The sequence below is a fragment of the Lissotriton helveticus genome, chromosome 5_1 (genome assembly GCF_964261635.1).
Source record: "Lissotriton helveticus chromosome 5_1, aLisHel1.1, whole genome shotgun sequence".
Classification (NCBI taxonomy): Eukaryota; Metazoa; Chordata; class Amphibia; order Caudata; family Salamandridae; genus Lissotriton; species Lissotriton helveticus.
Genome location: NC_136065.1, coordinates 1,977,771,788 through 1,977,792,553, shown reverse-complemented (window position 1 = coordinate 1,977,792,553; position 20,766 = coordinate 1,977,771,788).

Sequence of the window (20,766 nt, the reverse complement as noted above, 5' to 3'; positions counted from 1 at the left end):
CTGGTATGGGAACGCAGGGTCTCTCAGCTGTAGTTAGAGCTGGTATGGAAACATAGGGTCTCTCAGCTGTAGTTAGAGCTGGTAGGGGAGCGTAGGGTCTCTCAGCTGTAGATAGAGCTGGTAGGGGAACGTAGGGTCTCTCAGCTGTAGTTAGAGCTGGTATGGGAACGTAGGGTCTCTCAGCTGTAGTCAGAGGTGGTATGGGAACGTAGGGTCTCTCAGCTGTAGTCAGAGGTGGTATGGGAGCGTAGGGTCTCTCAGCTGTAGTCAGAGGTGGTATGGGAACGTAGGGTCTCTCAGCTGTAGTTAGAGCAGGTAGGGGAGCGCAGGGTCTCTCAGCTGTAATTAGAGCTGGTAGGGGAACGTAGGGTCTCTCAGCTGTAGTTAGAGCAGGTATGGGAACGTAGGGTCTCTCAGCTGTAGTTAGAGCTGGTATGGGAACGTAGGGTCTCTCATCTGTAGTTAGAGCTGGTATGGGAACGAAGGGTCTCAGCTGTAGTTAGAGCTGGTATGGGAACGTAGGGTGTCTCAGCTGTAGTTAGAGCTGGTAGGGAAACGTAGGGTCTCTCAGCTGTAGTTAGAGCTGGTATGGGAGCGTAGGGTCTCTCAGCTGTAGTTGGAGCTGGTATGGGAACGCAGGGTCTCTCAGCTGTAGTTAGAGCTGGAAGGGGAGTGTAGGGTCTCTCAGCTGTAGTTAGAGCTGGTATGGGAACGTAGGGTCTCTCAGCTGTAGTTAGAGCTGGTATGGGAACGTAGGGTCTCTCAGCTGTAGTTACAGCTGGTAGGGGAACGTAGGGTCTCTCAGCTGTAGTTAGAGCTGGTATGGGAACGTAGGGTCTCTCAGCTGTAGTTAGAGCTGGTAGGGGAACGTAGGGTCTCTCAGCTGTAGTTAGAGCAGGTATGGGAACGTTGGGTCTCTCAGCTGCAGTTAGAGCTGGTATGGGAACGTAGGGTCTCTCAGCTGTAGTTAGAGCTGGTATGGGAACGTAGGGTCTCTCAGCTGTAGTTAGAGCTGGTATGGGAACGTAGGGTCTTTCAGCTGTAGTTAGAGCTGGTAGGGGAACGAAGGGTCTCAGCTGTAGTTAGAGCTGGTATTGGAACGTAGGGTCTCTCAGCTGTAGTTAGAGCTGGTATGGGAACGCAGGGTCTCTCAGCTGTAGTTAGAGCTGGTATGGAAACATAGGGTCTCTCAGCTGTAGTTAGAGCTGGTAGGGGAGCGTAGGGTCTCTCAGCTGTAGTTAGAGCTGGTAGGGGAACGTAGGGTCTCTCAGCTGTAGTTAGAGCTGGTATGGGAACGTAGGGTCTCTCAGCTGTAGTCAGAGGTGGTATGGGAACGTAGGGTCTCTCAGCTGTAGTCAGAGGTGGTATGGGAGCGTAGGGTCTCTCAGCTGTAGTCAGAGGTGGTATGGGAACGTAGGGTCTCTCAGCTGTAGTTAGAGCTGGTATGGGAGCGTAGGGTCTCTCAGCTGTAGTTGCAGATGGTAGGGGAACGTAGGGTCTCTCAGCTGTAGTTAGAGCTGGTATGGAAACATAGGGTCTCTCAGCTGTAGTTGGAGCTGGTAGGGAAACGTAGGGTCTCTCAGCTGTAGTTAGAGCTGGTAGGGAAACGTAGGGTCTCTCAGCTGTAGTTGGAGCTGGTATGGGAGCGTAGGGTCTCTCAGCTGTAGTTAGAGCTGGTATGGGAACGTAGTGTCTCTCAGCTGTAGTTAGAGCTGGTATGGGAACGTAGGGTCTCTCAGCTGTAGTTGCAGATGGTAGGGGAACGTAGGGTCTCTCAGCTGTAGTTACAGCTGGTATGGGAACGTAGGGTCTCTCAGCTGTAGTTAGAGCTGGTAGGGAAACGTAGGGTCTCTCAGCTGTAGTTGGAGCTGGTATGGGAGCGTAGGGTCTCTCAGCTGTAGTTAGAGCTGGTAGGGAAACGTAGGGTCTCTCAGCTGTAGTTGGAGCTGGTATGGGAGCGTAGGGTCTCTCAGCTGTAGTTAGAGCTGGTATGGGAACGTAGTGTCTCTCAGCTGTAGTTAGAGCTGGTATGGGAACGTAGGGTCTCTCAGCTGTAGTTGCAGATGGTAGGGGAACGTAGGGTCTCTCAGCTGTAGTTACAGCTGGTATGGGAACGTAGGGTCTCTCAGCTGTAGTTAGAGCTGGTAGGGAAACGTAGGGTCTCTCAGCTGTAGTTGGAGCTGGTATGGGAGCGTAGGGTCTCTCAGCTGTAGTTAGAGCTGGTATGGGAACGTAGTGTCTCTCAGCTGTAGTTAGAGCTGGTATGGGAGCGTAGGGTCTCTCAGCTGTAGTTAGAGCTGGTATGGGAACGTAGGGTCTCTCAGCTGTAGTTGCAGATGGTAGGGGAACGTAGGGTCTCTCAGCTGTAGTTACAGCTGGTATGGGAACGTAGGGTCTCTCAGCTGTAGTTAGAGCTGGTATGGGAACGTAGGGTCTCTCAGCTGTAGTTAGAGCTGGTAGGGAAACGTAGGGTCTCTCAGCTGTAGTTAGAGCTGGTAGGGGAGCTTAGGGTCTCTCAGCTGTAGTTGGAGCTGGTATGGGAACGTAGGGTCTCTCAGCTGTAGTTAGAGCAGGAAGGGGAGTGTAGTGTCTCTCAGCTGTAGTTAGAGCTGGTATGGGAACGTAGGGTCTCTCAGCTGTAGTTGGAGCTGGTATGGAAACGTAGGGTCTCTCAGCTGTAGTTAGAGCTAGTAGGGAAACGTAGGGTCTCTCAGCTGTAGTTACAGCTGGTAGGGGAGCTTAGGGTCTCTCAGCTGTAGTTATAGCAGGTAGGGGAGCTTAGGGTCTCTCAGCTGTAGTTACAGCTGGTATGGGAACGTAGGGTCTCTCAGCTGTAGTTGGAGCTGGTATGGGAACGTAGGGTCTCTCAGCTGTAGTTAGAGCTGGTATGGGAGCGTAGGGTCTCAGCTGTAGTTAGAGCTGGTATGGGAACGTAGGGTCTCTCAGCTGTAGTTACAGCTGGTATGGGAACGTAGGGTCTCTCAGCTGTAGTTAGAGCTGGTAGGGGAACGTAGGGTCTCTCAGCTGTAGTTAGAGCTCGTATGGGAACGTTGGGTCTCTCAGCTGTAGTTACAGCTGGTATGGCAACGTAGGGTCTCTCAGCTGTAGTTAGAGCTGGTTGGGGAACGTAGGGTCTCTTAGCTGTAGTTAGAGCTGGTAGGGGAACGTAGGGTCTCTCAGCTTTAGTTAAAGCTGGTAGGGGAACGTAGGGTCTCTTAGCTGTAGTTAGAGCTGGATGGGGAACGTAGGGTCTCTCAGCTGTAGTTAGAGCGGGTATGGGAGCGTAGGGTTTCTCAGCTGTAGTTAGAGCTAGTATGGGAACGTAGGGTCTCTCAGCTGTAGTTAGAGCTGGTATGGGAACGTAGGGTCTCTCAGCTGCAGTTAGGGCTGGTATGGGAACGTAGGGTCTCTCAGCTGTAGTTAGAGCTGGTTGGGGAACGTAGGGTCTCTCAGCTGCAGTTAGAGCTGGTTGGGGAACGTAGGGTCTCTCAGCTGTAGTTAGAGCAGGTATGGGAACGTAGGGTCTCTCAGCTGTAGTTAGAGCTGGTATGGGAACGTAGGGTCTCTCATCTGTAGTTGGAGCTGGTATTGGAACGTAGGGTCTCTCAGCTGTAGTTACAGCTGGTAGGGGAGCGTAGGGTCTCTCAGCTGTAGTTAGAGCTCGTAGGGGAACGTAGGGTTTCTCAGCTGTAGTTAGAGCTGGTATGGGAAAGTAGGGTCTCTCAGCTGTAGTTAGAGCTAGATGGGGAACGTAGGGTCTCTCAGCTGTAGTTAGAGCTGGTATGTGAATGTAGGGTCTCTCAGCTGTAGTTAGAGCTGGTAGGGGAGCGTAGGGTCTCTCAGCTGTAGTTAGAGCTGGTATGGGAACGTAGGGTCTCTCAGCTGTAGTTAGAGCTGGTATGGGAACGTAGGGTCTCTCAGCTGTAGTTAGAGCTGGTATGGGAGCGTAGGGTCTCTCAGCTGTAGTTAGAGCTGGTATGGGAGCGTAGGGTCTCTCAGCTGTAGTTAGAGCTGGTATGGGAACGTAGGGTCTCTCAGCTGTAGTTAGGGCTGGATGGGGAACGTAGGGTCTCTCAGCTGTAGTTAGAGCTGGTATGGGAACGTAGGGTCTCTCAGCTGTAGTTAGAGCTGGTATGGGAGTGTAGGGTCTCTCAGCTGTAGTTAGAGCTGGTATGGGAGCGTAGGGTCTCTCAGCTGTAGTTAGAGCTGGTATGGGAACGTAGGGTCTCTCAGCTGTAGTTACAGCTGGTATGGGAGCGTAGGGTCTCTCAGCTGTAGTTACAGCTGGTATTGGAACGTAGGGTCTCTCAGCTGTAGTTAGAGCTGGTATGGGAGCGTAGGGTCTCTCAGCTGTAGTTACAGCTGGTATGGGAACGTAGGGTCTCTCAGCTGTAGTTAGAGCTGGTATGGGAACGTAGGGTCTCTCAGCTGTAGTTACAGCTGGTAGGGGAACGTAGGGTCTCTCAGCTGTAGTTAGAGCTAGTATGGGAACGTAGGGTCTCTCAGCTGTAGTTAGAGCTGGTATGGGAACGTAGGGTCTCTCAGCTGTAGTTACAGCTGGTAGGGGAACGTAGGGTCTCTCAGCTGTAGTTAGAGCTAGTATGGGAACGTAGGGTCTCTCAGCTGTAGTTAGAGCTGGTATGGGAACGTAGGGTCTCTCAGCTGTAGTTACAGCTGGTAGGGGAACGTAGGGTCTCTCAGCTGTAGTTAGAACTGGAAGGGGAGTGTAGGGTCTCTCAGCTGTAGTTGGAGCTGGTATGGGAGCGTAGGGTCTCTCGGCTGTAGTTAGAGATGGTAGGGGAATGTAGGGTCTCTCAGCTGTAGTTTTAGCAGGTAGGGGAACGTAGGGTCTCTCAGCTGTAGTTAGAGCAGGTAGGGGAACGTAGGGTCTCTCAGCTGTAGTTACAGCTGGTATTGGAACGTAGGGTCTCTCAGCTGTAGTTAGAGCTGGTATGGGAGCGTAGGGTCTCTCAGCTGTAGTTAGAGCTGGTATGGGAACGTAGGGTCTCTCAACTGTAGTTGGAGCTGGTATGGGAACGTAGGGTCTCTCAGCTGTAGTTAGAGCTGGTATGGGAGCGTAGGGTCTCTCAGCTGTAGTTGGAGCTGGTATGGGAACGTAGGGTCTCTCAGCTGTAGTTAGAGCTGGAAGGGGAGCGTAGGGTCTCTCAGCTGTAGTTAGAGCTGGTAGGGGAACGTAGGGTCTCTCAGCTGTAGTTAGAGCTGGTATGGGAGCGTAGGGTCTCTCAGCTGTAGTTAGAGCAGGTAGGGGAACGAAGGGTCTCAGCTGTAGTTAGAGCTGGTATGGGAACGTAGGGTCTCTCAGCTGTAGTTACAGCTGGTATTGGAACGTAGGGTCTCTCAGCTGTAGTTAAATCTGGTAGGGGAACGTAGGGTGTCTTAGCTGTAGTTAGAGCTGGTATGGGAACGTAGGGTCTCTCAGCTGTAGTTAGAGCAGGTAGGGGAACGTAGGGTCTCTCAGCTGTAGTTAGAGCTGGTATGGGAACGTAGGGTCTCTCAGCTGTAGTTAGAGCTGGTATGGGAACGTAGGGTCTCTCAGCTGCAGTTAGGGCTGGTATGGGAACGTAGGGTCTCTCAGCTGTAGTTAGAGCAGGTAGGGGAACGTAGGGTCTCTCAGCTGTATTTAGAGCAGGTAGGGGAACGTAGGGTCTCTCAGCTGTAGTTAGAGCTGGTAGGGAAACGTAGGGTCTCTCAGCTGTTGTTGGAGCTGGTATGGGAACGTAGGGTCTCTCAGCTGTAGTTACAGCTGGATGGGGAACGTAGGGTCTCTCAGCTGTAGTTAGAGCTGGTATGGGAACGTAGGGTCTCTCAGCTGTAGTTAGGGCTGGATGGGAACGTAGGGTCTCTCAGCTGTAGGTAGAGCTGGTATGGGAGCGTAGGGTCTCTCAGCTGTAGTTACAGCTGGTAGGGGAACGTAGGGTCTCTCAGCTGTAGTTAGAGCTGGTATGGGAACGTAGGGTCTCTCAGCTGTAGTTACAGCTGGTATGGGAACGTAGGGTCTCTCAGCTGTAGTTAGAGCTGGTATGGGAGCGTAGGGTCTCTCAGCTGTAGCTAGAGCTGGTATGGGAGCGTAGGGTCTCTCAGCTGTAGTTAGAGCTTGTATGGGAACGTAGGGTCTCTCAGCTGTAGTTAGAGCTGGTTGGGGAACGTAGGGTCTCTCAGCTGCAGTTAGAGCTGGTTGGGGAACGTAGGGTCTCTCAGCTGTAGTTAGAGCAGGTATGGGAACGTAGGGTCTCTCAGCTGTAGTTAGAGCTGGTATGGGAACGTAGGGTCTCTCATCTGTAGTTGGAGCTGGTATTGGAACGTAGGGTCTCTCAGCTGTAGTTACAGCTGGTAGGGGAGCGTAGGGTCTCTCAGCTGTAGTTAGAGCTCGTAGGGGAACGTAGGGTTTCTCAGCTGTAGTTAGAGCTGGTATGGGAAAGTAGGGTCTCTCAGCTGTAGTTAGAGCTAGATGGGGAACGTAGGGTCTCTCAGCTGTAGTTAGAGCTGGTATGTGAATGTAGGGTCTCTCAGCTGTAGTTAGAGCTGGTAGGGGAGCGTAGGGTCTCTCAGCTGTAGTTAGAGCTGGTATGGGAACGTAGGGTCTCTCAGCTGTAGTTAGAGCTGGTATGGGAACGTAGGGTCTCTCAGCTGTAGTTAGAGCTGGTATGGGAGCGTAGGGTCTCTCAGCTGTAGTTAGAGCTGGTATGGGAGCGTAGGGTCTCTCAGCTGTAGTTAGAGCTGGTATGGGAACGTAGGGTCTCTCAGCTGTAGTTAGGGCTGGATGGGGAACGTAGGGTCTCTCAGCTGTAGTTAGAGCTGGTATGGGAACGTAGGGTCTCTCAGCTGTAGTTAGAGCAGGTAGGGGAGCGCAGGGTCTCTCAGCTGTAATTAGAGCTGGTAGGGGAACGTAGGGTCTCTCAGCTGTAGTTAGAGCAGGTATGGGAACGTAGGGTCTCTCAGCTGTAGTTAGAGCTGGTATGGGAACGTAGGGTCTCTCATCTGTAGTTAGAGCTGGTATGGGAACGAAGGGTCTCAGCTGTAGTTAGAGCTGGTATGGGAACGTAGGGTGTCTCAGCTGTAGTTAGAGCTGGTAGGGAAACGTAGGGTCTCTCAGCTGTAGTTAGAGCTGGTATGGGAGCGTAGGGTCTCTCAGCTGTAGTTGGAGCTGGTATGGGAACGCAGGGTCTCTCAGCTGTAGTTAGAGCTGGAAGGGGAGTGTAGGGTCTCTCAGCTGTAGTTAGAGCTGGTATGGGAACGTAGGGTCTCTCAGCTGTAGTTAGAGCTGGTATGGGAACGTAGGGTCTCTCAGCTGTAGTTACAGCTGGTAGGGGAACGTAGGGTCTCTCAGCTGTAGTTAGAGCTGGTATGGGAACGTAGGGTCTCTCAGCTGTAGTTAGAGCTGGTAGGGGAACGTAGGGTCTCTCAGCTGTAGTTAGAGCAGGTATGGGAACGTTGGGTCTCTCAGCTGCAGTTAGAGCTGGTATGGGAACGTAGGGTCTCTCAGCTGTAGTTAGAGCTGGTATGGGAACGTAGGGTCTCTCAGCTGTAGTTAGAGCTGGTATGGGAACGTAGGGTCTTTCAGCTGTAGTTAGAGCTGGTAGGGGAACGAAGGGTCTCAGCTGTAGTTAGAGCTGGTATTGGAACGTAGGGTCTCTCAGCTGTAGTTAGAGCTGGTATGGGAACGCAGGGTCTCTCAGCTGTAGTTAGAGCTGGTATGGAAACATAGGGTCTCTCAGCTGTAGTTAGAGCTGGTAGGGGAGCGTAGGGTCTCTCAGCTGTAGTTAGAGCTGGTAGGGGAACGTAGGGTCTCTCAGCTGTAGTTAGAGCTGGTATGGGAACGTAGGGTCTCTCAGCTGTAGTCAGAGGTGGTATGGGAACGTAGGGTCTCTCAGCTGTAGTCAGAGGTGGTATGGGAGCGTAGGGTCTCTCAGCTGTAGTCAGAGGTGGTATGGGAACGTAGGGTCTCTCAGCTGTAGTTAGAGCTGGTATGGGAGCGTAGGGTCTCTCAGCTGTAGTTGCAGATGGTAGGGGAACGTAGGGTCTCTCAGCTGTAGTTAGAGCTGGTATGGAAACATAGGGTCTCTCAGCTGTAGTTGGAGCTGGTAGGGAAACGTAGGGTCTCTCAGCTGTAGTTAGAGCTGGTAGGGAAACGTAGGGTCTCTCAGCTGTAGTTGGAGCTGGTATGGGAGCGTAGGGTCTCTCAGCTGTAGTTAGAGCTGGTATGGGAACGTAGTGTCTCTCAGCTGTAGTTAGAGCTGGTATGGGAACGTAGGGTCTCTCAGCTGTAGTTGCAGATGGTAGGGGAACGTAGGGTCTCTCAGCTGTAGTTACAGCTGGTATGGGAACGTAGGGTCTCTCAGCTGTAGTTAGAGCTGGTAGGGAAACGTAGGGTCTCTCAGCTGTAGTTGGAGCTGGTATGGGAGCGTAGGGTCTCTCAGCTGTAGTTAGAGCTGGTAGGGAAACGTAGGGTCTCTCAGCTGTAGTTGGAGCTGGTATGGGAGCGTAGGGTCTCTCAGCTGTAGTTAGAGCTGGTATGGGAACGTAGTGTCTCTCAGCTGTAGTTAGAGCTGGTATGGGAACGTAGGGTCTCTCAGCTGTAGTTGCAGATGGTAGGGGAACGTAGGGTCTCTCAGCTGTAGTTACAGCTGGTATGGGAACGTAGGGTCTCTCAGCTGTAGTTAGAGCTGGTAGGGAAACGTAGGGTCTCTCAGCTGTAGTTGGAGCTGGTATGGGAGCGTAGGGTCTCTCAGCTGTAGTTAGAGCTGGTATGGGAACGTAGTGTCTCTCAGCTGTAGTTAGAGCTGGTATGGGAGCGTAGGGTCTCTCAGCTGTAGTTAGAGCTGGTATGGGAACGTAGGGTCTCTCAGCTGTAGTTGCAGATGGTAGGGGAACGTAGGGTCTCTCAGCTGTAGTTACAGCTGGTATGGGAACGTAGGGTCTCTCAGCTGTAGTTAGAGCTGGTATGGGAACGTAGGGTCTCTCAGCTGTAGTTAGAGCTGGTAGGGAAACGTAGGGTCTCTCAGCTGTAGTTAGAGCTGGTAGGGGAGCTTAGGGTCTCTCAGCTGTAGTTGGAGCTGGTATGGGAACGTAGGGTCTCTCAGCTGTAGTTAGAGCAGGAAGGGGAGTGTAGTGTCTCTCAGCTGTAGTTAGAGCTGGTATGGGAACGTAGGGTCTCTCAGCTGTAGTTGGAGCTGGTATGGAAACGTAGGGTCTCTCAGCTGTAGTTAGAGCTAGTAGGGAAACGTAGGGTCTCTCAGCTGTAGTTACAGCTGGTAGGGGAGCTTAGGGTCTCTCAGCTGTAGTTATAGCAGGTAGGGGAGCTTAGGGTCTCTCAGCTGTAGTTACAGCTGGTATGGGAACGTAGGGTCTCTCAGCTGTAGTTGGAGCTGGTATGGGAACGTAGGGTCTCTCAGCTGTAGTTAGAGCTGGTATGGGAGCGTAGGGTCTCAGCTGTAGTTAGAGCTGGTATGGGAACGTAGGGTCTCTCAGCTGTAGTTACAGCTGGTATGGGAACGTAGGGTCTCTCAGCTGTAGTTAGAGCTGGTAGGGGAACGTAGGGTCTCTCAGCTGTAGTTAGAGCTCGTATGGGAACGTTGGGTCTCTCAGCTGTAGTTACAGCTGGTATGGGAACGTAGGGTCTCTCAGCTGTAGTTAGAGCTGGTTGGGGAACGTAGGGTCTCTTAGCTGTAGTTAGAGCTGGTAGGGGAACGTAGGGTCTCTCAGCTTTAGTTAAAGCTGGTAGGGGAACGTAGGGTCTCTTAGCTGTAGTTAGAGCTGGATGGGGAACGTAGGGTCTCTCAGCTGTAGTTAGAGCTGGTATGTGAATGTAGGGTCTCTCAGCTGTAGTTAGAGCTGGTAGGGGAGCGTAGGGTCTCTCAGCTGTAGTTAGAGCTGGTATGGGAACGTAGGGTCTCTCAGCTGTAGTTAGAGCTGGTATGGGAACGTAGGGTCTCTCAGCTGTAGTTAGAGCTGGTATGGGAGCGTAGGGTCTCTCAGCTGTAGTTAGAGCTGGTATGGGAGCGTAGGGTCTCTCAGCTGTAGTTAGAGCTGGTATGGGAACGTAGGGTCTCTCAGCTGTAGTTAGGGCTGGATGGGGAACGTAGGGTCTCTCAGCTGTAGTTAGAGCTGGTATGGGAACGTAGGGTCTCTCAGCTGTAGTTAGAGCAGGTAGGGGAGCGCAGGGTCTCTCAGCTGTAATTAGAGCTGGTAGGGGAACGTAGGGTCTCTCAGCTGTAGTTAGAGCAGGTATGGGAACGTAGGGTCTCTCAGCTGTAGTTAGAGCTGGTATGGGAACGTAGGGTCTCTCATCTGTAGTTAGAGCTGGTATGGGAACGAAGGGTCTCAGCTGTAGTTAGAGCTGGTATGGGAACGTAGGGTGTCTCAGCTGTAGTTAGAGCTGGTAGGGAAACGTAGGGTCTCTCAGCTGTAGTTAGAGCTGGTATGGGAGCGTAGGGTCTCTCAGCTGTAGTTGGAGCTGGTATGGGAACGCAGGGTCTCTCAGCTGTAGTTAGAGCTGGAAGGGGAGTGTAGGGTCTCTCAGCTGTAGTTAGAGCTGGTATGGGAACGTAGGGTCTCTCAGCTGTAGTTAGAGCTGGTATGGGAACGTAGGGTCTCTCAGCTGTAGTTACAGCTGGTAGGGGAACGTAGGGTCTCTCAGCTGTAGTTAGAGCTGGTATGGGAACGTAGGGTCTCTCAGCTGTAGTTAGAGCTGGTAGGGGAACGTAGGGTCTCTCAGCTGTAGTTAGAGCAGGTATGGGAACGTTGGGTCTCTCAGCTGCAGTTAGAGCTGGTATGGGAACGTAGGGTCTCTCAGCTGTAGTTAGAGCTGGTATGGGAACGTAGGGTCTCTCAGCTGTAGTTAGAGCTGGTATGGGAACGTAGGGTCTTTCAGCTGTAGTTAGAGCTGGTAGGGGAACGAAGGGTCTCAGCTGTAGTTAGAGCTGGTATTGGAACGTAGGGTCTCTCAGCTGTAGTTAGAGCTGGTATGGGAACGCAGGGTCTCTCAGCTGTAGTTAGAGCTGGTATGGAAACATAGGGTCTCTCAGCTGTAGTTAGAGCTGGTAGGGGAGCGTAGGGTCTCTCAGCTGTAGTTAGAGCTGGTAGGGGAACGTAGGGTCTCTCAGCTGTAGTTAGAGCTGGTATGGGAACGTAGGGTCTCTCAGCTGTAGTCAGAGGTGGTATGGGAACGTAGGGTCTCTCAGCTGTAGTCAGAGGTGGTATGGGAGCGTAGGGTCTCTCAGCTGTAGTCAGAGGTGGTATGGGAACGTAGGGTCTCTCAGCTGTAGTTAGAGCTGGTATGGGAGCGTAGGGTCTCTCAGCTGTAGTTGCAGATGGTAGGGGAACGTAGGGTCTCTCAGCTGTAGTTAGAGCTGGTATGGAAACATAGGGTCTCTCAGCTGTAGTTGGAGCTGGTAGGGAAACGTAGGGTCTCTCAGCTGTAGTTAGAGCTGGTAGGGAAACGTAGGGTCTCTCAGCTGTAGTTGGAGCTGGTATGGGAGCGTAGGGTCTCTCAGCTGTAGTTAGAGCTGGTATGGGAACGTAGTGTCTCTCAGCTGTAGTTAGAGCTGGTATGGGAACGTAGGGTCTCTCAGCTGTAGTTGCAGATGGTAGGGGAACGTAGGGTCTCTCAGCTGTAGTTACAGCTGGTATGGGAACGTAGGGTCTCTCAGCTGTAGTTAGAGCTGGTAGGGAAACGTAGGGTCTCTCAGCTGTAGTTGGAGCTGGTATGGGAGCGTAGGGTCTCTCAGCTGTAGTTAGAGCTGGTAGGGAAACGTAGGGTCTCTCAGCTGTAGTTGGAGCTGGTATGGGAGCGTAGGGTCTCTCAGCTGTAGTTAGAGCTGGTATGGGAACGTAGTGTCTCTCAGCTGTAGTTAGAGCTGGTATGGGAACGTAGGGTCTCTCAGCTGTAGTTGCAGATGGTAGGGGAACGTAGGGTCTCTCAGCTGTAGTTACAGCTGGTATGGGAACGTAGGGTCTCTCAGCTGTAGTTAGAGCTGGTAGGGAAACGTAGGGTCTCTCAGCTGTAGTTGGAGCTGGTATGGGAGCGTAGGGTCTCTCAGCTGTAGTTAGAGCTGGTATGGGAACGTAGTGTCTCTCAGCTGTAGTTAGAGCTGGTATGGGAGCGTAGGGTCTCTCAGCTGTAGTTAGAGCTGGTATGGGAACGTAGGGTCTCTCAGCTGTAGTTGCAGATGGTAGGGGAACGTAGGGTCTCTCAGCTGTAGTTACAGCTGGTATGGGAACGTAGGGTCTCTCAGCTGTAGTTAGAGCTGGTATGGGAACGTAGGGTCTCTCAGCTGTAGTTAGAGCTGGTAGGGAAACGTAGGGTCTCTCAGCTGTAGTTAGAGCTGGTAGGGGAGCTTAGGGTCTCTCAGCTGTAGTTGGAGCTGGTATGGGAACGTAGGGTCTCTCAGCTGTAGTTAGAGCAGGAAGGGGAGTGTAGTGTCTCTCAGCTGTAGTTAGAGCTGGTATGGGAACGTAGGGTCTCTCAGCTGTAGTTGGAGCTGGTATGGAAACGTAGGGTCTCTCAGCTGTAGTTAGAGCTAGTAGGGAAACGTAGGGTCTCTCAGCTGTAGTTACAGCTGGTAGGGGAGCTTAGGGTCTCTCAGCTGTAGTTATAGCAGGTAGGGGAGCTTAGGGTCTCTCAGCTGTAGTTACAGCTGGTATGGGAACGTAGGGTCTCTCAGCTGTAGTTGGAGCTGGTATGGGAACGTAGGGTCTCTCAGCTGTAGTTAGAGCTGGTATGGGAGCGTAGGGTCTCAGCTGTAGTTAGAGCTGGTATGGGAACGTAGGGTCTCTCAGCTGTAGTTACAGCTGGTATGGGAACGTAGGGTCTCTCAGCTGTAGTTAGAGCTGGTAGGGGAACGTAGGGTCTCTCAGCTGTAGTTAGAGCTCGTATGGGAACGTTGGGTCTCTCAGCTGTAGTTACAGCTGGTATGGGAACGTAGGGTCTCTCAGCTGTAGTTAGAGCTGGTTGGGGAACGTAGGGTCTCTTAGCTGTAGTTAGAGCTGGTAGGGGAACGTAGGGTCTCTCAGCTTTAGTTAAAGCTGGTAGGGGAACGTAGGGTCTCTTAGCTGTAGTTAGAGCTGGATGGGGAACGTAGGGTCTCTCAGCTGTAGTTAGAGCGGGTATGGGAGCGTAGGGTTTCTCAGCTGTAGTTAGAGCTAGTATGGGAACGTAGGGTCTCTCAGCTGTAGTTAGAGCTGGTATGGGAACGTAGGGTCTCTCAGCTGCAGTTAGGGCTGGTATGGGAACGTAGGGTCTCTCAGCTGTAGTTAGAGCTGGTTGGGGAACGTAGGGTCTCTCAGCTGCAGTTAGAGCTGGTTGGGGAACGTAGGGTCTCTCAGCTGTAGTTAGAGCAGGTATGGGAACGTAGGGTCTCTCAGCTGTAGTTAGAGCTGGTATGGGAACGTAGGGTCTCTCATCTGTAGTTGGAGCTGGTATTGGAACGTAGGGTCTCTCAGCTGTAGTTACAGCTGGTAGGGGAGCGTAGGGTCTCTCAGCTGTAGTTAGAGCTCGTAGGGGAACGTAGGGTTTCTCAGCTGTAGTTAGAGCTGGTATGGGAAAGTAGGGTCTCTCAGCTGTAGTTAGAGCTAGATGGGGAACGTAGGGTCTCTCAGCTGTAGTTAGAGCTGGTATGTGAATGTAGGGTCTCTCAGCTGTAGTTAGAGCTGGTAGGGGAGCGTAGGGTCTCTCAGCTGTAGTTAGAGCTGGTATGGGAACGTAGGGTCTCTCAGCTGTAGTTAGAGCTGGTATGGGAACGTAGGGTCTCTCAGCTGTAGTTAGAGCTGGTATGGGAGCGTAGGGTCTCTCAGCTGTAGTTAGAGCTGGTATGGGAGCGTAGGGTCTCTCAGCTGTAGTTAGAGCTGGTATGGGAACGTAGGGTCTCTCAGCTGTAGTTAGGGCTGGATGGGGAACGTAGGGTCTCTCAGCTGTAGTTAGAGCTGGTATGGGAACGTAGGGTCTCTCAGCTGTAGTTAGAGCTGGTATGGGAGTGTAGGGTCTCTCAGCTGTAGTTAGAGCTGGTATGGGAGCGTAGGGTCTCTCAGCTGTAGTTAGAGCTGGTATGGGAACGTAGGGTCTCTCAGCTGTAGTTACAGCTGGTATGGGAGCGTAGGGTCTCTCAGCTGTAGTTACAGCTGGTATTGGAACGTAGGGTCTCTCAGCTGTAGTTAGAGCTGGTATGGGAGCGTAGGGTCTCTCAGCTGTAGTTACAGCTGGTATGGGAACGTAGGGTCTCTCAGCTGTAGTTAGAGCTGGTATGGGAACGTAGGGTCTCTCAGCTGTAGTTACAGCTGGTAGGGGAACGTAGGGTCTCTCAGCTGTAGTTAGAGCTAGTATGGGAACGTAGGGTCTCTCAGCTGTAGTTAGAGCTGGTATGGGAACGTAGGGTCTCTCAGCTGTAGTTACAGCTGGTAGGGGAACGTAGGGTCTCTCAGCTGTAGTTAGAGCTAGTATGGGAACGTAGGGTCTCTCAGCTGTAGTTAGAGCTGGTATGGGAACGTAGGGTCTCTCAGCTGTAGTTACAGCTGGTAGGGGAACGTAGGGTCTCTCAGCTGTAGTTAGAACTGGAAGGGGAGTGTAGGGTCTCTCAGCTGTAGTTGGAGCTGGTATGGGAGCGTAGGGTCTCTCGGCTGTAGTTAGAGATGGTAGGGGAACGTAGGGTCTCTCAGCTGTAGTTAGAGCAGGTAGGGGAACGTAGGGTCTCTCAGCTGTAGTTAGAGCAGGTAGGGGAACGTAGGGTCTCTCAGCTGTAGTTACAGCTGGTATTGGAACGTAGGGTCTCTCAGCTGTAGTTAGAGCTGGTATGGGAGCGTAGGGTCTCTCAGCTGTAGTTAGAGCTGGTATGGGAACGTAGGGTCTCTCAACTGTAGTTGGAGCTGGTATGGGAACGTAGGGTCTCTCAGCTGTAGTTAGAGCTGGTATGGGAGCGTAGGGTCTCTCAGCTGTAGTTGGAGCTGGTATGGGAACGTAGGGTCTCTCAGCTGTAGTTAGAGCTGGAAGGGGAGCGTAGGGTCTCTCAGCTGTAGTTAGAGCTGGTAGGGGAACGTAGGGTCTCTCAGCTGTAGTTAGAGCTGGTATGGGAACGTAGGGTCTCTCAGCTGTAGTTAGAGCAGGTAGGGGAACGAAGGGTCTCAGCTGTAGTTAGAGCTGGTATGGGAACGTAGGGTCTCTCAGCTGTAGTTACAGCTGGTATTGGAACGTAGGGTCTCTCAGCTGTAGTTAAATCTGGTAGGGGAACGTAGGGTGTCTTAGCTGTAGTTAGAGCTGGTATGGGAACGTAGGGTCTCTCAGCTGTAGTTAGAGCAGGTAGGGGAACGTAGGGTCTCTCAGCTGTAGTTAGAGCTGGTATGGGAACGTAGGGTCTCTCAGCTGTAGTTAGAGCTGGTATGGGAACGTAGGGTCTCTCAGCTGTAGTTAAATCTGGTAGGGGAACGTAGGGTGTCTTAGCTGTAGTTAGAGCTGGTATGGGAACGTAGGGTCTCTCAGCTGTAGTTAGAGCAGGTAGGGGAACGTAGGGTCTCTCAGCTGTAGTTAGAGCTGGTATGGGAACGTAGGGTCTCTCAGCTGTAGTTAGAGCTGGTATGGGAACGTAGGGTCTCTCAGCTGCAGTTAGGGCTGGTATGGGAACGTAGGGTCTCTCAGCTGTAGTTAGAGCAGGTAGGGGAACGTAGGGTCTCTCAGCTGTAGTTAGAGCAAGTAGGGGAACGTAGGGTCTCTCAGCTGTAGTTAGAGCTGGTAGGGAAACGTAGGGTCTCTCAGCTGTTGTTGGAGCTGGTATGGGAACGTAGGGTCTCTCAGCTGTAGTTACAGCTGGATGGGGAACGTAGGGTCTCTCAGCTGTAGTTAGAGCTGGTATGGGAACGTAGGGTCTCTCAGCTGTAGTTAGGGCTGGATGGGAACGTAGGGTCTCTCAGCTGTAGGTAGAGCTGGTATGGGAGCGTAGGGTCTCTCAGCTGTAGTTACAGCTGGTAGGGGAACGTAGGGTCTCTCAGCTGTAGTTAGAGCTGGTATGGGAACGTAGGGTCTCTCAGCTGTAGTTACAGCTGGTATGGGAACGTAGGGTCTCTCAGCTGTAGTTAGAGCTGGTATGGGAGCGTAGGGTCTCTCAGCTGTAGCTAGAGCTGGTATGGGAGCGTAGGGTCTCTCAGCTGTAGTTAGAGCTTGTATGGGAACGTAGGGTCTCTCAGCTGTAGTTAGAGCTGGTTGGGGAACGTAGGGTCTCTCAGCTGCAGTTAGAGCTGGTTGGGGAACGTAGGGTCTCTCAGCTGTAGTTAGAGCAGGTATGGGAACGTAGGGTCTCTCAGCTGTAGTTAGAGCTGGTATGGGAACGTAGGGTCTCTCATCTGTAGTTGGAGCTGGTATTGGAACGTAGGGTCTCTCAGCTGTAGTTACAGCTGGTAGGGGAGCGTAGGGTCTCTCAGCTGTAGTTAGAGCTCGTAGGGGAACGTAGGGTTTCTCAGCTGTAGTTAGAGCTGGTATGGGAAAGTAGGGTCTCTCAGCTGTAGTTAGAGCTAGATGGGGAACGTAGGGTCTCTCAGCTGTAGTTAGAGCTGGTATGTGAATGTAGGGTCTCTCAGCTGGAGTTAGAGCTGGTAGGGGAGCGTAGGGTCTCTCAGCTGTAGTTAGAGCTGGTATGGGAACGTAGGGTCTCTCAGCTGTAGTTAGAGCTGGTATGGGAACGTAGGGTCTCTCAGCTGTAGTTAGAGCTGGTATGGGAGCGTAGGGTCTCTCAGCTGTAGTTAGAGCTGGTATGGGAGCGTAGGGTCTCTCAGCTGTAGTTAGAGCTGGTATGGGAACGTAGGGTCTCTCAGCTGTAGTTAGGGCTGGATGGGGAACGTAGGGTCTCTCAGCTGTAGTTAGAGCTGGTATGGGAACGTAGGGTCTCTCAGCTGTAGTTAGAGCTGGTATGGGAGTGTAGGGTCTCTCAGCTGTAGTTAGAGCTGGTATGGGAGCGTAGGGTCTCTCAGCTGTAGTTAGAGCTGGTATGGGAACGTAGGGTCTCTCAGCTGTAGTTACAGCTGGTATGGGAGCGTAGGGTCTCTCAGCTGTAGTTACAGCTGGTATTGGAACGTAGGGTCTCTCAGCTGTAGTTAGAGCTGGTATGGGAGCGTAGGGTCTCTCAGCTGTAGTTACAGCTGGTATGGGAACGTAGGGTCTCTCAGCTGTAGTTAGAGCTGGTATGGGAACGTAGGGTCTCTCAGCTGTAGTTACAGCTGGTAGGGGAACGTAGGGTCTCTCAGCTGTAGTTAGAGCTAGTATGGGAACGTAGGGTCTCTCAGCTGTAGTTAGAGCTGGTATGGGAACGTAGGGTCTCTCAGCTGTAGTTACAGCTGGTAGGGGAACGTAGGGTCTCTCAGCTGTAGTTAGAGCTAGTATGGGAACGTAGGGTCTCTCAGCTGTAGTTAGAGCTGGTATGGGAACGTAGGGTCTCTCAGCTGTAGTTACAGCTGGTAGGGGAACGTAGGGTCTCTCAGCTGTAGTTAGAACTGGAAGGGGAGTGTAGGGTCTCTCAGCTGTAGTTGGAGCTGGTATGGGAGCGTAGGGTCTCTCAGCTGTAGTTAGAGCAGGTAGGGGAACGTAGGGTCTCTCAGCTGTAGTTAGAGCAGGTAGGGGAACGTAGGGTCTCTCAGCTGTAGTTACAGCTGGTATTGGAACGTAGGGTCTCTCAGCTGTAGTTAGAGCTGGTATGGGAGCGTAGGGTCTCTCAGCTGTAGTTAGAGCTGGTATGGGAACGTAGGGTCTCTCAACTGTAGTTGGAGCTGGTATGGGAACGTAGGGTCTCTCAGCTGTAGTTAGAGCTGGTATGGGAGCGTAGGGTCTCTCAGCTGTAGTTGGAGCTGGTATGGGAACGTAGGGTCTCTCAGCTGTAGTTAGAGCTGGAAGGGGAGCGTAGGGTCTCTCAGCTGTAGTTAGAGCTGGTAGGGGAACGTAGGGTCTCTCAGCTGTAGTTAGAGCTGGTATGGGAACGTAGGGTCTCTCAGCTGTAGTTAGAGCAGGTAGGGGAACGAAGGGTCTCAGCTGTAGTTAGAGCTGGTATGGGAACGTAGGGTCTCTCAGCTGTAGTTACAGCTGGTATTGGAACGTAGGGTCTCTCAGCTGTAGTTAAATCTGGTAGGGGAACGTAGGGTGTCTTAGCTGTAGTTAGAGCTGGTATGGGAACGTAGGGTCTCTCAGCTGTAGTTAGAGCAGGTAGGGGAACGTAGGGTCTCTCAGCTGTAGTTAGAGCTGGTATGGGAACGTAGGGTCTCTCAGCTGTAGTTAGAGCTGGTATGGGAACGTAGGGTCTCTCAGCTGCAGTTAGGGCTGGTATGGGAACGTAGGGTCTCTCAGCTGTAGTTAGAGCAGGTAGGGGAACGTAGGGTCTCTCAGCTGTAGTTAGAGCAGGTAGGGGAACGTAGGGTCTCTCAGCTGTAGTTAGAGCTGGTAGGGAAACGTAGGGTCTCTCAGCTGTTGTTGGAGCTGGTATGGGAACGTAGGGTCTCTCAGCTGTAGTTACAGCTGGATGGGGAACGTAGGGTCTCTCAGCTGTAGTTAGAGCTGGTATGGGAACGTAGGGTCTCTCAGCTGTAGTTAGGGCTGGATGGGAACGTAGGGTCTCTCAGCTGTAGGTAGAGCTGGTATGGGAGCGTAGGGTCTCTCAGCTGTAGTTACAGCTGGTAGGGGAACGTAGGGTCTCTCAGCTGTAGTTAGAGCTGGTATGGGAACGTAGGGTCTCTCAGCTGTAGTTACAGCTGGTATGGGAACGTAGGGTCTCTCAGCTGTAGTTAGAGCTGGTATGGGAGCGTAGGGTCTCTCAGCTGTAGCTAGAGCTGGTATGGGAGCGTAGGGTCTCTCAGCTGTAGTTAGAGCTTGTATGGGAACGTAGGGTCTCTCAGCTGTAGTTAGAGCTGGTAGGGGAGCGTAGGGTCTCTCAGCTGTAGTTAGGGCTGGATAGGGAACGTAGGGTCTCTCAGCTGTAGTTAGAGCTGGTATGGGAGCGTAGGGTCTCTCAGCTGCAGTTAGGGCTGGTATGGGAGCGTAGGGTCTCTCAGCTGTAGTTAGAGCTGGTAGGGGAGCGTAGGGTCTCTCAGCTGTAGTTAGGGCTGGATGGGGAACGTAGGGTCTCTCAGCTGTAGTTAGAGCTGGTATGGGAGCGTAGGGTCTCTCAGCTGTAGTTAGGGCTGGTATGGGAGCGTAGGGTCTCTCAGCTGTAGTTAGAGCTGGTATGGGAACGTAGGGTCTCTCAGCTGTAGTTAGGGCTGGTATGGGAGCGTAGGGTCTCTCAGCTGTAGTTAGAGCTGGTATGGGAGCGTAGGGTCTCTCAGCTGTAGTTAGAGCTGGTAGGGGAACGTTGGGTCTCTCAGCTGTAGTTAGAGCTGGTATGGGAGTGTAGGGTCTCTCAGCTGTAGTTAGAGCTGGTATGGGAGCGTAGGGTCTCTCAGCTGTAGTTAGAGCTGGTATGGGAGCGTAGGGTCTCTCAGCTGTAGTTAGAGCTGGTATGGGAGCGTAGGGTCTCTCAGCTGTAGTTAGAGCTGGTAGGGGAGCGTAGGGTCTCTCAGCTGTAGTTAGGGCTGGATGGGGAACGTAGGGTCTCTCAGCTGTAGTTAGAGCTGGTATGGGAGCGTAGGGTCTCTCAGCTGTAGTTAGGGCTGGTATGGGAGTGTAGGGTCTCTCAGCTGTAGTTAGAGCTGGTATGGGAACGTAGGGTCTCTCAGCTGTAGTTAGGGCTGGTATGGGAGCGTAGGGTCTCTCAGCTGTAGTTAGAGCTGGTATGGGAGCGTAGGGTCTCTCAGCTGTAGTTACAGCTGGTATGGGAACGTTGGGTCTCTCAGCTGTAGTTAGAGCTGGTATGGGAACGTAGGGTCTCTCAGCTGTAGTTAGAGCTGGTATGGGAACGTAGGGTCTCTCAGCTGTAGTTAGAGCTGGTATGGGAACGTAGGGTCTCTCAGCTGTAGTTAGAGCTGGTATGGGAACGTAGGGTCTCTCAGCTGTAGTTACAGCTGGTATGGGAGCGTAGGGTCTCTCAGCTGTAGTTACAGCTGGTATTGGAACGTAGGGTCTCTCAGCTGTAGTTAGAGCTGGTATGGGAACGTAGGGTCTCTCAGCTGTAGTTAGAGCTGGTATGGGAGCGTAGGGTCTCTCAGCTGTAGTTAGAGCTGGAAGGGGAGTGTAGGGTCTCTCAGCTGTAGTTACAGCTGGTAGGGGAACGTAGGGTCTCTCAGCTGTAGTTAGAGCTAGTATGGGAACGTAGGGTCTCTCAGCTGTAGTTACAGCTGGTAGGGGAACGTAGGGTCTCTCAGCTGTAGTTAGAGCTGGTATGGGAGTGTAGGGTCTCTCAGCTGTAGTTAGAGCTGGTATGGGAGCGTAGAGTCTCTCAGCTGCAGTTAGGGCTGGTATGGGAGCGTAGGGTCTCTCAGCTGTAGTTAGAGCTGGTATTGGAACGTAGGGTCTCTCAGCTGTAGGTAGAGCTGGTAGGGGAACGTAGGGTCTCTCAGCTGTAGTTAGAGCTAGTATGGGAACGTAGGGTCTCTCAGCTGTAGTTAGAGCTGGTATGGGAACGTAGGGTCTCTCAGCTGTAGTTACAGCTGGTAGGGGAGCGTAGGGTCTCTCAGCTGTAGTTGGAGCTGGTATGGGAACGTAGGGTCTCTCAGCTGTAGTTGGAGCTGGTATGGGAGCGTAGGGTCTCTCAGCTGTAGTTGGAGCTGGTATGGGAACGTAGGGTCTCTCAGCTGTAGTTAGAGCTGGTAGGGGAACGTAGGGTTTCTCAGCTGTAGTTAGAGCTGGTA